Source organism: Schistocerca serialis, chromosome 2, assembly GCF_023864345.2.
Source record: "Schistocerca serialis cubense isolate TAMUIC-IGC-003099 chromosome 2, iqSchSeri2.2, whole genome shotgun sequence".
Lineage (NCBI taxonomy): Eukaryota > Metazoa > Arthropoda > Insecta > Orthoptera > Acrididae > Schistocerca > Schistocerca serialis.
The window spans coordinates 363790262-363805310 of record NC_064639.1 but is presented as its reverse complement, the minus strand read 5'-3'; the positions used below and the strand labels follow the sequence as shown (position 1 = coordinate 363805310).

The window sequence follows — 15049 nt, the reverse complement described above, 5'->3', positions numbered from 1 at the left end:
CCCGCGCGGCCGCGCGCCCCTAATGGAGCGGCACTCAGCCACACACTTGCCGCGGCATCAAAGGCGCCGTGTTTACGCCACGCCCGCGATAGTTTTAGGGCCGCCAGCTTGTCTGACAAAACACGGCCTGCTGCCTGCTGCCGGCTGCCGCCTGGCGCACGCGCTACCGCCAAAAGGAAAAAACCCCTCCTCCGCTGTTTGGACAGCAGGCGACGCATTTAAATTCCTCCGCGCCGCTATGCACCTATTCCTGAGTCCGGTGACGACCTCCCGAAAACAGACGTGAGATGCTAAGGTCATTAAGAGACCACCCTGTCTCCTATATTCTATACGGAAGAGAGAACCTCACAGAGGGTTTCTATGATACACAGGTAGAGGGAATTAGAAAAAAATAACATACGAGGTGTGATCAAAAAGTAGCGAGAATTATTATTATTATTTTATGGAATCTTTTCATCAACGTCAACTTTATCCCATTCAAAGTAATCCCCCTCAGATACAATACACTTGTGCCAGAGCTTTTTCCAATCTTGTAAGCATTTCTGGAACTCCCTTTTCGTTATGATGTTCACCACCTTCAGCGACTCTGTTTTTACCTCGACAGTGTTGGCAATACGACGTCCTTTCGTGGTTCTCTTCAGCCTCGGGAACAGAAACAAGTCACAGGAGGCCAAAAAAATCACGAACAAGCATTGAGCAGGAGCATTAGCGTGATGCAGTTTCCAAGGGGGTGGTAAGTGCCACAATTCTGGTCGATTTCTTCGGTACAAACTTTGCTGCTACACGTTTCAGGCCCAAAACAACCGAAAAAACTGCTTGGCATGAGCCAAAGGATATCCCAACATCATCAGCAACCACTCTGATAGTGATTTTCCAGAACCATTTCCTTTACTTCTTCTGTTGTCAGTAACATGTGCTAGTGTGTCCAGGGCGCTCGTCGTCTTCAACGTCTTCTCGACCCTCTTTGAAACTTTCATGCCTCTCGTAAACTCTTGTCTTACTCATAGCTCGTTTTCCAATGGCCACAATCAAAATTAAGGATAATGATGTTTGGTTTTTTGGGGAGCTCAACTGCGCGGTCATCAGCGCCCGTACAAAGTCCCAATTTTTACAGAGTCCAATTGGTACACAATCCAACTAGACACTGTCACGAATGATGATGATGATGATGATGATGATGATGATGAGGACAACACCAACACCAGTCCCCGGGAATCGAACCCGGGTCCCCGTGATCCAGAGGCAGCATCGCTAGCCACTAGACCACGAGCTGCGGACTTAGAATACAGTACTGCATTTTATTCCATTTTTTCAAACAAAATTCAATGCAAATTCGTTGGTCCGTCTTTTTCGAAAGTAAAAATTCGCCGAACACTCGAACACACGCATAAACTTTTCGAATGTCAACAGTAAAATAAATATTCAAAACAGCTGTAACTGCAAACATAAATCAGGAACATGTGTACCAAAAGATTAAAAAAATTGAAAATAGTATTTATAAAGACCGCGAAATTAAAAAATCTTATTTACTTTTTGATCTAACCTCTTACTATCTCGCAGATTGACTGTCGTATGTTCTTTTATTGTTTATACTTTTTACAACAAAATCACAAGAGCTTTTGAGAGTGCTGTACCCTCTTTCGGTCAGTTCAAATGGCTCTGAGCACTATGGGACTTAACATCTATGGTCATCAGTCCCCTAGAACTTAGAACTACTTAAACCTAACTAACCTAAGGACATCACACACATCCATGCCCGAGGCAGGATTCGAACCTGCGACCGTAGTAGTCGCGCGGCTCCGGACTGAGCGCCTAGAACCGCTAGACCACCGCGGCCGGCTTTCGGTCAGTCAGTGGTAGTGTTTCGAAAACATTTTTACGAACTTCAAGGACACGTTTCTTATACTAAAACAAGAAAAAATGTTCATATAAACATATTTCCGAGAATTCTTCGTTTTTAATGAAAGTTGACGTTCAACGGCTTTCCAGGTAAAACCCAACAACTTCGTTTATCTATGGACCCGTTTGACTCATTGTACGGTAGATGGCGTTGTGTTGCCTGGGAGATATGTTTACTTTCGTCATTCGATTGTCTTCATCGTGTCACTGTGTACATGTACTACAGATTGTGCGTTAACTGAAAGTGCTCCGGTCGAGTATGGATGATATTCATTCCGTGAGCAGGCAGACATGGATTTTATGTATGGCAGGACGAATGATAGTGGGCACAGATACATCAGACGGGATTTCCAGACCGAAAACAGCCGATTCATCCAACCTTCAGTGCTGAGGAAGGATCCGTAGCACCACAGACTACTGATCGAGAGAGACCACGTGTTGCCCATATGCCTGACCAGGAACAGCACATTTTACAGGCTTTCGAAGAGGAGCCAGGTTTCAGCGCAAGAAAAGTGACCCTGACATCTGGTACATCGCTACGTTCAGCTTGGAGGATGCTTCATGAGCAACTCACGTAACTCATCTTCAACGTGTGCAGGGCCTTACGCTTGCCGATAATTCAGAACGAGAGAACTTTTGCCGATTGTTTGTTGCACAGTCTGCCAATCCATTTTTTGTCTCTTCTGTTTTGTTTACAAACGAGGCAACGTTTGGAAGAGATGGAATTTGGAAGAGATGTAACAAGAGATTTCCAAAACCAACAATATGGGCCGATCTCAATCGTCATTCTGCAGTACAGGACAGAAATCACCATCATTTTAAGATTAATATTTGAGATGGAATTGTAGATGACTGTCTGGTAGGGCATACGTTCTCCCAGCACATCTTACAGGTGCTGTCTACAGGGAATTTATTCAGAACACCCTCCAAGACCAACAAGAACAAGTATGCAAACAAGAAGAGACGTGTGTTTTATGTACGATGCAGCTCAAGCACATTTCATTCTCGGTGTTAAGATACACTGGCTGTTTATCTATCGAGACAGGTGGATAGGCATAGGTGGACCATTTCTATGGCCTGCAGGTTCCCCCGGCCTCAGTGCTTTGAATTGTCTTCTCTGTGGGCATCTCAAACAACTGGTCTATGCAGAAACCACCCAGATTCAGAAACTCTTTATTGACGTGTCATTGAAGCCAGCAAAAACCGTCAATGAGCATTTGAAAGGGTGCGATGGTCCATGATTCGACGAGTGCATGCTTGTTTAGAAGCATATATGAACTTTTTTCTTGTTTTGGTGTAAGGAATCTGTATACTGCAGATGGTTTCCTTTGCGTTGTCAAAAGTATTAAAAAATAAAAGGAGATAGATGATTCTGACTGCGCTAAAACATGATAAATTCTACTGGGGAGAGCATACCACAGCACTGCTAAAGTGCCTATAAAATGGTTCAAATGGCTCTGAGCACTATGGGACTTGACATTTGAGGCCATCAGTCCACTAGAACTTAGAACTAATTAAACCTAGCTAACTTAAGTACATAACACACATCCATACCCGAGGCAGGATTCGAACCTGCGACCGTAGCAGTCGTGTGGTTCCGGACTGAAGCGCCTAGAACCGCTCGGCCACCGCGGCCGGCTTAAGTGCCTATACAAATTTTCATTTGGAATGCGAAAGTTACCAGACATATGTGATAAAAAAAAGCCTCATTTACTTTTATTCGATAGTGTCATACGGGATCATTTTTGGGGTAACTCATGAAGCTAAGCTTAAGTTTTCCGAGCTCAAAATAATGTAACACGAATTTTTTGTTGCTTGAGCTCAAGTCATGTACAGGACTGTTGAAGAATCTGGAGATACTAACTTTCCTTCTCTTTATCTTTATCGCTTGATTAAATGTGCCACAAAGAAAGTATCTCTTTTCCAGACCGACCGCTTAGTTCACGGAATCAGTATTAGAAATAAGAAAAATCTTCATGTAGAATTAAAGTCACCCACAAAGGTGTCCATTTTTTAGGAAGAGAAACTTTCAGAGAACTTGTCAATTACACTTTTCGTGACAATTTTGTGATCACGTCGTCTTAAATGGAAATATGTTTTAAGATTTTTTTTCTACTTATTTCACATCAGTGAGGAAAATTTCGCTTAGGATCTGTGGATGGTACGGTAGCATATCCATTTTTTATTATTGTAAATAAGTAGTATGTCTTGTTGTTTCATGACATGTTCTACAGCCTCAAAGATTTCTTCACTAAAATCTCTGGAATAAAATTGTGTTTAATCTAACCTACTTTATTGTGCTTCTTTCCAGTACAGTAAAACAATAGTATGGATCGTTAATTAGTACAAAAATATTCACATCAAATGTTTCAGCAAGTCGTCGCTTTCGACGAATGTAGTAGGAATACTCACAAAACGTGCCGTCTGAAGCTAAAGAAAATATTTTGAAGCTTGGATGTTGTACATCTGTGACGTATTTCATGGATATCGTATTTGGCACGTAAGTTCGACAAAAACTGCTTGTATTAATTTTCTTCTACGAGGGACGTACAGTAAGTAATGTAACACACTTTTTGCTGAAAGCATGTTAATTTTATTCGGGATTCCAATACAACACATTATTCCCAACTATTTTGGCGACAAAATCCTATCCTTCACCGTAATCTCTGTTCATTGTGACGGCCTTACGTTATCTAACTGAAAGATCCTTAATGCTCGCATTACTCTACTGGTCGACGTCGAAACCGACGTCTTGCTGTATCAATAAGCTCCTTATCATCCAAGTACTGCTTCATGCAGAGCGCATGCATCATTGGGCCAAACAGATGGAAGTCGGAAGGTGCCAGATCCGGGCTGTAGGCTGGATGAGGAAGAACAGTCCATTGTAGTTTTGTGAGCTCGTCTTAGGTCTGCAGACTTTTGAGAGGCCTTGCGTTGTCATAGATAAGGAGAAGTAAGTTTGCGATCCGCCGATCACCTGGAATCAGAGTGTAATCACACTCCAACGTTCGAGGACCCGCAGCTGTGTGCGGTACGTGGGAGATCGAACAGGTTTTCGCGCTCTTGTTACGATGATCACAGACGCCTCACCCAACGACTCACCGTGCTTTTGTTCACAGTCGGTTCTCCAGTGACATTCTGCAAGCGCCTATGAATATCTGCCATGCTACACCACATGGTAAACCACACAACGGTTTTCCGCCAAAAGAAACTCAATGGCAGCTCTCTGCTTGGAACGCACTTCAACTACACACGCCATTTTGAAGGCTACGTATAGCGCCGTCATCTATCGGAACTTCATGAAACTACAGGAGTTGAAGCGGGAATATTCCACAATGTCCCACAACAAATTATTTCAACAAAATTGGCCAAGAAAAAATGTGTTACATTAGTTACTGAACGTCCCTCGCATTTATTCAAACTTTTTTGGGCATTATGATCAGTCATCTGCGGCTAGCTATCAAAAGACTGACCAAATTTGTTACGTACCATCTCGCAAAGAAAATTTAAGCAAGATAAACCGTGTCAATTCCGATAACATACTTAGAGCATGTAAATTCAATGTGTGTTTTCATGCCTCACTTAACTAGTCTCTTATTATGAAATATTGGGGAGACACAAACTGAGTAAAGGAGACAAAGTCAAATTAGATAAAACCAGTGTGGAATGTAGCATCTTAAAATAATGTGAAACTTCTTCTTAAATATGAAGGGCATACCTCTCTCAAATCTTGTTTTCCAACTGAACACGACGACAACAGATAGGCACTCGCATTACATCTTCCTCCGTTATCTCCAGAACGATAATGTTCTCGCGGAATCGCTTGCAACAGAGATAAAAGACCAATACTTTGCAGAGAGGGCCGAGCCTGATAATCGCAACGCGGTTATCAGGAAACGATCGTCCTTCCTTTTTATTTGGGGGCGGAGGGGAATCAATTATACGTATATGCTTGACATTATCAAGTTAACGAGAGATCTGCATTAATATAGAAACATAAGTAAAACTTCAGACAACCGAGATCGCTGTTGTACATCCTGTATTGTGACGACCGATTTCAGCAAACTATGTTGGCATCACTTGATCGTCCACTGTAAATTTCACTGAATCTTGATGAAATGCATATTCTGATATGATATAGTACGCTTCTGATCAAGATTCAGTGAAATGTTCTGAGGAAGATCTGATGATGGAAACGTAGTTTGCCGCGCGGGATTTGCCGAGAGGTCTAAGGCGCTGCAGTCGTGGACTGTGCGACTGGCCCCGGCGGAGGTTCGAGTCCTCCCTCGGGCATGGTTGTGTGTGTTTTTCCTTAGGATAATTTAGTTTAAGTAGTGTGTAAGCTTAGGCACTGATGACCTCAGCAGTTAAGTCCCATAAGATTTCACTCACATTTGAACGTTTTGGAAACGTAGTTTGCTGAGACCGTCCCTCACTGTAAATGCTGTACGACAGCGATATTGGCTGTTTGAAGTTGTACTTCTGTTTCTGTGGAAATAAACTACGTAATCTATATAAGAGTGTTCGTCGGTTTACAACATCCAGCCCGCTTGTCAGCTAGTGGGAGGTGATGACTCAGTGTGCTGGCTGTACGCAGACAGTGAAAGTTGTTACCACGAGTCGAAATTTTCCCAGCGTAACTCATGCCTGGAAGGGACATGGCGCTTATGAAAGCGTGTCGGGCAAAGCGGTTCTTATTTGGCGATTAAATTACATTCTACGCGGCTGGACGGCTGTCCGCCGTTTTTCGCAGTCAGATACGGATCAAGCGCCCACATCCGAATATGGTCGCCGCTACCGCTTAATCCTCTGGATAGGACGTGAGTCGCTTTCATAATTCGTGCCCCAAAAGCATAAACTGCGCAGAAAATCTGTTTGCAGTGTTCATGTTCGAGCACGCAAAATACTAGAATTTTTTTCCGAGCAGCACCGGCACACGAAAGGGCGCTGATCAGCTACGTTTTATACATGAAAATCACGCACATTTGCGGTGAATTTGCTTCTTCTGTCTTTACGTCAGATGTAGCTAACCGAAAGGGTTAGATACCGTGATGAACCTAATAGATCCGGATGATAAGCGTAAAGACATACGTGCAAAAAATTTCCCGATAAAGTACCGATGGGCAACTTTTTTTCGTGGCCCTGTATTTGATTTCTGTTTCTGGTACATCTACATATATGGAAAGAACACCAATTCCCATTGTGAAAAAAACGTAACAGTCTCTAATGAAGCATTTCAGACTGAGCGCCAGCTGGCAGAGGAAGAATCGTTCATGATTTTCGTTAAGGAAACCATCACAGCGACACCATGGATTTCTCAAGGAAAGTACGGAAAACCTATAACAGAATGTTGATACGTAGATTTGAATCACATGCCTACCCAATAAATTTTTTGTGTTTCGTTATTGTATTAAACTGAAATTTCCCTTTCTTTGTAGCTACGTAATACAGCCTAAACACTGAATTCAAAACAATGATAGAGTTGGCCGATTCAACTAGAGGGATTCCTAAACACGCAGCATACTTCCAAACGTAACTATCACAGTTATGCAGTTTCTTTCCACATATATCTTCCGCGATGATTTCAATGGAATTTAATTGAATTACTGGAGCCTCCTCATTACCGAATAAATTGAACGAAGTAATGAATATCCACCATCGACCATTTGAGTAAGATCTAACGTTTCTTAACATTAGCCTAAGGATGTAGTCTGCATAAATACATTCGCGAAACTTGAGAATTAAATTTCAAGGAAATTTAAATGTTTTTGGAAGGAAGTATATAGTTTTCCTTATCTTTGATAAAGCTGAAGTGAACAGATCACACAAAATTCTACGTAGTCAGTGTCAGAAGCTGCTTTTTAGACTCACACGTCGACTCAGTCATAACGGAAAAATCACATTACACGACAGTTTCTCGTCTCTGCTAGTCTTGCGCAGTGCACGTATTGCACAGGATCACGTTCAGTAAACTTAATCGTTATCACAGTATACGCACTAAGGAATAACACCAAGCGTTCCACTGTCTACTGTACTGCGCAGATTACCATTTGACACGAATAAAATTAGAAGTACCCTGCACGTCTATTTTATTACGAATTATGTCGCTGCAGACATTAAAATGTACTGTATCATTGAGCTATTATTTGCAAAGTAATATGTAATTCTGTTAACAAAAAAGAACTTTTCGTGTTTCCTTGGCATATAAAACAATTCCTTATGAAACATGACATAAATGAAAACCTAAGTGCAACCACTAAATTCTTACGCACAAAAGCCGTATGTAAATGAATGCCCATTTTTAATTCGTTTCCAATAACTTTGTGATAATATTTTGGCTTCAGGATTTAATAATCTGCCTCACATCTTTAAATCTTTTTCTACTAATACAGTTCCGACCACTGCTCAGCAATATACAGAGTGTTAACTAACGTCTAGTAAACCTCTGGAGAATGGATAGAGAACTTAAAAGGTAGCAAAAGAGCTCGTATTGGTCATTTTTTTTTAATTTTCGTAGTTACAGACACTATTTTGTTTTAATTACAGAATGTAACTTTTTTGTTGTTACGTGTTGTTCTGTTTCTGACTTTCTGTTTTCAAGTTTCCTTCATGGTTGTACAGGTATTTTTTCTTTTCTTTTAGAAAGTTGTCTTCTTATGGTTAAATGAAATGTTCAATGTGCGTACCATTAGCTCTATCACAAGCTTCTAAACACCGTATCATGGATTATGCAGATGTCTGCTGTATCTGCTGAAATCCTCCTTGAACGCACTGGCGAAAAATTTCAAAATTTGCAATGTGTCTTCAGTACATTATGTCCTTTAAATGTCCTCAAAGATAAAAATCAAATATCGACTAGAGCAAGATGGTGCTGCCCCACGATCCATTTATTTGGGAAACGCTGGTTTAAAATTGTTCTTGCTTGCAGAGAAAATTGAGATGGTGTCCCATCGTGCATGGACCTTATGTTCGGAATTAAGTGTAGTGGAACTTCTTCCAGCAAAACATTTAAATGTTCCAGTAAAAATTCACTGTGAGACGTTCCAGTCAGTGTTCCTTGGAAAACGAAAGGTCCAGTTCATCTGTCTCCAATGATACCAGCCATTACATTAATACTAACCTGTTATTGGTGTCAAGTTGCCAAAAGTGGAGAAGGGTTCTCATCCGCACATACATGAGTGTGTGAAAATTCTTCACTCCATTCCCGGTAAACTTTGCTTTGTCAGTGAATAATATGGAAGACAGAAAGTGTTGACCGTGAACGCACATTCCCAGTAACCGAGTACAAAAGTCTTTTCTGGACTGAAAATGTGTTTCAACAAAATCTTGCACTGCCTGAAGATGGTCTGGATAAAGCAGATGCTCTCGTAACAGTTTCCACATTGTCATATGATTCACATTCTCTGTTTCTATTATTTCTCTGAAAGTGTTGCTGCCTTTATTATCCTCTACATGATGAGGTACTCGATCTTCTAAATCAGCTGGTCTAACACTAATCTTGCACAATGAAATGGCCTTTTCTTAAAAGTGCCTGTATCTACAAGACGTTCAGATATTCTTTGAAAGACCTTATTATTCGGTAAATGTCTGTTAAAAATATTTCAGTTTATAAAAGTTTGGCTTCAGACGCTTTGTCGGCAACAGGTCCATACATCATGTGCATTTCGCCACGGAATGATTACAATAGATTTTAACCAGAAACGTACAGTACACACTAGCCCAATAACAACTCGGCCGAGCAGGCGTCACACTCACGACGGGAAGTCAGACATAACACGTCGGTCTCCAGTACGCTTGTTTGGTATCACCTCTCTCGGAAATAACCGAGACGATGCCTGGTAGGGGACTAAGGTCCTCTACCCATACCCCAGTGGTTTCCCACACAATAGTTAACACCTTGCATACGCCGCTTACAGTTCCTACACCGCCTCCATCTGGCTCCTTACCATTTCCGCGATTACAATAGATTTTAACCAGAAACGTACAGTACACACTAGCCCAATAACAACTCGGCCGAGCAGGCGTCACACTCACGACGGGAAGTCAGACATAACACGTCGGTCTCCAGTACGCTTGTTTGGTATCACCTCTCTCGGAAATAACCGAGACGATGCCTGGTAGGGGACTAAGGTTCAGTACACACGAAACACTGGTCCAATAAGAACTGATTGTGTTCTCAATACCAGAAGGATGCATTTATTTATTAGGAGCATCACAACTAAGATAAACATATGAAGGATTTGACTTAACACTTCCCAAAACGAACAATATTTGAAAAGAAAAAACACCTATAGAACCAAACTGTAAACTTGAAGACAGAAAAGAAGCAAACACAACAAAAAAGTGTCTAACTAAGAAGGTCTATGCATCAACTTTTTTCCACTTTTTAAGTCCTCTACCCATACCCCAGTGGTTTCCCACACAATAGTTAACACCTTGCATACGCCGCTTACAGTTCCTACACCGCCTCCATCTGGCTCCTTACCATTTCCGCGAATAATCTCCACATAATAAAACAGAAGAGGAATGTCTGTTATGGCGCTATCGTACAACTGTCTCATGAAACGGTACTGATAATTTTACTTTAAGAATGAACGCCAACAGTCTCGACCGCAAAAAGCATTTATTTTATGCTATCCGTAGTTGACGTTCGTGGAGTTGTAACACCCGCTCCATTCACCGCCAACGCCCACCATAATGGTATGAGGTCTGAAGATCGTCGAAAATTGACCGGAACTGGTTTCCGCAAAGTTACAAGTTTTTGCAGTAAGTTCCCTGGCACTCCTTACTACTCGATTCAAATTCTGACTGCCGCCCCAGTTTAATCGATGCACTTCTGTAAACCGCAGTGCCAAGGTGGCTGCCTAAGCAGGAGATCTGGGTTCGATTCATGGTCTTGGTACAAATTTTCACTCGCTGCTTCAGTGTATATACTGACAGCGACTTTCTGTGGATGCACGAAAAGCAGTATTCAACATGGTGGCGTTGCTGGCAGGGTTCCTCCGAGTTATAATCGGTGGGTAGCCGTCATCCACTGCACTAGTAGCCCTTGGGCGGCCTGGGCGAGCCATGTCATCGACAGTTCCCGTCTCTATATCCTCTACGTCCGAACGACATCGCTTCGGTTCACTCCAGGACGCCTGGACACTTCCCTTGTTGAGAGCCCTTCCTGGTACCGCGGTATTGACCGTCTAGGCGTGGTTGAATTACAGACAACACGAGCCGTGTACCTCCTTCCTGAGTGGAATGACTGGAACTGATCGGCTGTCGGACCCCCTCCGTCTGATAGGTGCTGCTCATGCATGGTTGTTTACATCTTTGGGCGGATTTACTGACATTTATGAACAGTGTCTGTGATACAATATCCACAGTCAACGTATGTCTTCGGGAGCTCTGGGAACCGGGATGATGCAAAACTTTTGTTGTTGTGTGTATTACTGCGCTTATATTTGCCGCACAGCATGTCACGAGTAAGGATTGTAGGCAAATATATTGTCCTGTTTCTGTTCTGTGCAGCATAATTTGGTAGAAATCGTATTTGGTTAGCGCTAATAAGGACATCCTGCCCTTAATGAGCTCTCCGTCCAGCGAGTGGCGCGCACTTTCGCTAAGAGGCGGTTCCTGCTGGAACCCAGAACGGAGAGCGAGAGTCTATTCCTAAACGGCTGGCTGTAGTACGCGGAGGACACACATGGCGGCAAAAAACGCGCGTGCCTCTGACGTCTGCCACTTGCCGCATCGTTACGTCACGGCGACCTCGCTTCCGGTCAGGGCTGCCAGAACCGTGGCGCCTCCACAGCTACCAGCGCCTCCCTCCATGTCCCTCCTTACCATTCATTCCTCGTCCTCGGACACGTTCTTTACTTTGAACAACATTTTGTCTCCGCATTACTGCTTGCTCTCTAACTTTGATTGTCCTAAAGCTTTCCACCTCGTGGTACCCATGTTTTGTTGCTGCACCTGCTGCTGCCCTTCTTGCAAGCGTACGCTCCAAACCCCGTTGATCTTGATCCGTTTGGTTACCATGTACATTGGTCCCTACTTTGTCAGCAATATCCGTACCTTCCCTACTGTACAATTCATACTGCAATGCTGTTGATATTCATACTGCAACGCTGTTGATTATTGTATTAAACTAAACTTCCGAACAGGCCTTGGAAGGCCCAACGGTACCGATCGGCCGCCGTGTCATCCTCAGCCCACAGGACGAAGCGGCATGTGGTGAGCACACTGCTCTCCTGGTCGTATGTCAGTTTACGAGACCAGAGCCGCTACTTCTCAATCAAGTAGCTCCTCAGTTTGCCTCACAAGGGCTGAGCGCACACCGCTTGCCAACAGTGCTCGGCAGATCGGACGGTCACCCATCCAGGTGGTAGCCCAGCCCGACAGCGCTTAACTTCGGTGATATGACGGTAACCGGTGTTACCACTGTGGCAAGGCCGTTGGCTTGATATTGTATTAACAGCATAATAACTCCCATCCTTCTGTGTCTTGACCAGTTCTGTACGAGCTCAAATCGTTCAATCCGTTCCTACTTTATTACTATGAAGCATCACATGTTCAGGCTGAAGTGTATCCTTCCGTGCGTCTATTTAGTTTTCGATGTGCTGATAAATTTTAAAGTGTTCAAAGTATTCAACGAAAGGACTCATTTCAACATGTATGGGACGAAATTTATATATCTGTTGCATTCATTGAGCCATTTGACTTTGCTTTATTAAGTGTTCTGGCAAGTTATTTCTGAATGTTTTTAGTTCCAAAGAAAAAAATACAGGCCAAAGATTGATACTGGTCGCCGGCGTGCATGGTGACGCTTGGACGCGCACGTAAATTAATATTCTCACACATACAAAATATTTTGTAAAAGATTATCGGACTTTGTAATGAAATTGCAGGTTCACCCTTAAATTAACGAACAGGAAATTACAGAGCTAATGGCGCTCGATCGTGGCGTCAGCAAACGAACAGCCTCCAACTAAGTTAAAACGCCCAGTGAGCACTTCCATAATACAATTAATATGAGAGGAATAATAGGTTGCTTACTTACTGAAATAAAAATAGTCTGAGACTGAATACAACAATTTTTATTATTCACAAAAGCGACACAATTCAATGAACTTTATCCATACTAGTCGGTGTCCATAAAGGAATAAATACAGTGCTCAAAAGAATTAGGAGAACGTGACTTCGGGCGTCTACCATATTCCACTGAGCAATAGTTGAGGACCAGGCATGTTACCGAAAAATGGTTCAAATGGCTCTGAGCACTATGAGACTTAACTTCTGAGGTCATCAGTCCCCTAGAACTTAGAACTAATGAAACATAACTAACCTAAGGACATCACACACATGCATGCCCGAGGCAGGATTCGATCCTGCGACCGTAGCGGTCGCTCGGTTCCAGACTGTAGCGCCTAGAACCGCACGGCCACTCCGGCCGGCGGCATGTTACCAAATTATACCTTTATCTTTCACAAAAGAAGTACACAGCAAAACATCATTACATCCGCATCCATTTACATAACAGTAACTAAAGTGTGCGACAGGTGTCGAAAATGAAGTGGAAGCGATGATTCATCCCGTCGTCCTGGATGATTTTCATGGGATTTTGAGAGCTTCAGTAGCGTCTGTGCTCTCCGCGAGTATTTATAACCACTTGAGAGTTCTTAGAGAGTATGTGATGGAACAGGACGCATGTTCCATAGATGTTCCATGAGGTTTAGGTGGAGACTCACTACTGGCCATTCCATTACTTTAATCTTCAGGCTTCACAAGACATTCCTGGGGACGTCTGCCACGTGGGCCCTGGAGTTATTTTGCAGTTATTTTGAGTTGGGATTCAATACCACCGCTGTATGGAGCAGCCACCACACGGTCCAACAGAATCTGTTCGAAGTACCGCCTGGCGGTAAGGCGATCATGGACAACAAGATCAGTACGGACATAAACATCAATGGCTCCCCACACCAACACAGAACCTTGGCAGAATCTCTCCATTTCCTGGACAACATTTGCCAGGTACCATTCACCACGGCGTCTCCACACACGAACAGGCCTCCACCTTGCGTCACAAGAAATCTGACCTCGTCTGTGAACAACGCGTTTCGTCAGTGGCGAAGTTGCCAGTCGATATGGGAACGGCAGAACTGACAGCGAGCTGCGAGATGATGCCGTGTCAAGCGGGTACTCGAACAGGACGTCAGGGTCTTAAGGTCCTTTCTCGCAACCTGTTCCACACTGTCTGATCGGACTCAACGGCTCCAGTGAACCTCCTGAGATCGTCTTGCAGTGCTCTGGAGGAAGCTGTGCGACGCTACAACCCAAAGTTGGTCAGACATCGGTCTTCAAGTGCGGTTGCAGTGCGTCGGCGACTTCGTCTAACTCGCCTTGTGTACTGATCTGTCACCTGTTGCGACCCTACAACCCGTGGGTGACAATGGAGAGAAATTGACATCGATAGCTACAAGTCCATTCTTTTTGGATCAAACTGACTGCACATGCAACTCGCGCTCCATTAAGATGTCGCATTGCATGTGATCGGCTAAATAAAATGTCCACAAATGACAGTTATCGTCTATTTCCATTCCATGATTAATGTGATTTGAAGAGAAGTAATAAAATGAGCTCTAACATGGAAAGTAAGCGTTTCCGGACACATGTCCACATAACATATTTTCTTTCTCTGTGTGTGAGGAATGTTTCCTGAAAGTTTCGCCGTACCTTTTTGTAACACCCCGTATACCTCACTAGAGAACACTGGGACACTAGGATTCACTTCCTTAAAAGGGGTCACATAACACTTTAATCATAACATAGCCGATACATGGTGAACGATTTTACTTGTTGCACACATTGATAGCGAAGATCTCAACGCAATTAGCCCAAGGTACCAAATGGTTCAAATGGCTCTGAGCACTATGGGACTTATCAGCTGAGGTCATCAGTCCCCTAGAACTTAGAACTACTTAAACCTAACTAGCCTAAGGACATCACACACAGCCATGCCCAAGGAAGGATTCGAACCTGCGACCGTAGCGGTCGCGCGGTTCCAGACTGAAGCGCCTAGAACCGCTCGGCCACTCCGGCCGGCTAGCCCAAGGTACCGCCTGTATCAAAACAGATTTAACATAATGGACGTTTTCCCCCAGTT

The 15049-nt window shown here is 43.4% G+C and overlaps 1 protein-coding gene across 1 annotated transcript in view; it reads right to left on the bottom strand.

Moving 5' to 3' along the window:
- Positions 1-15049, bottom strand: part of LOC126455987 (rap1 GTPase-activating protein 1-like) — an 891623-nt gene that overhangs the window by 747261 nt on the left and 129313 nt on the right. The gene's annotated exons all lie outside the window — the stretch shown is intronic.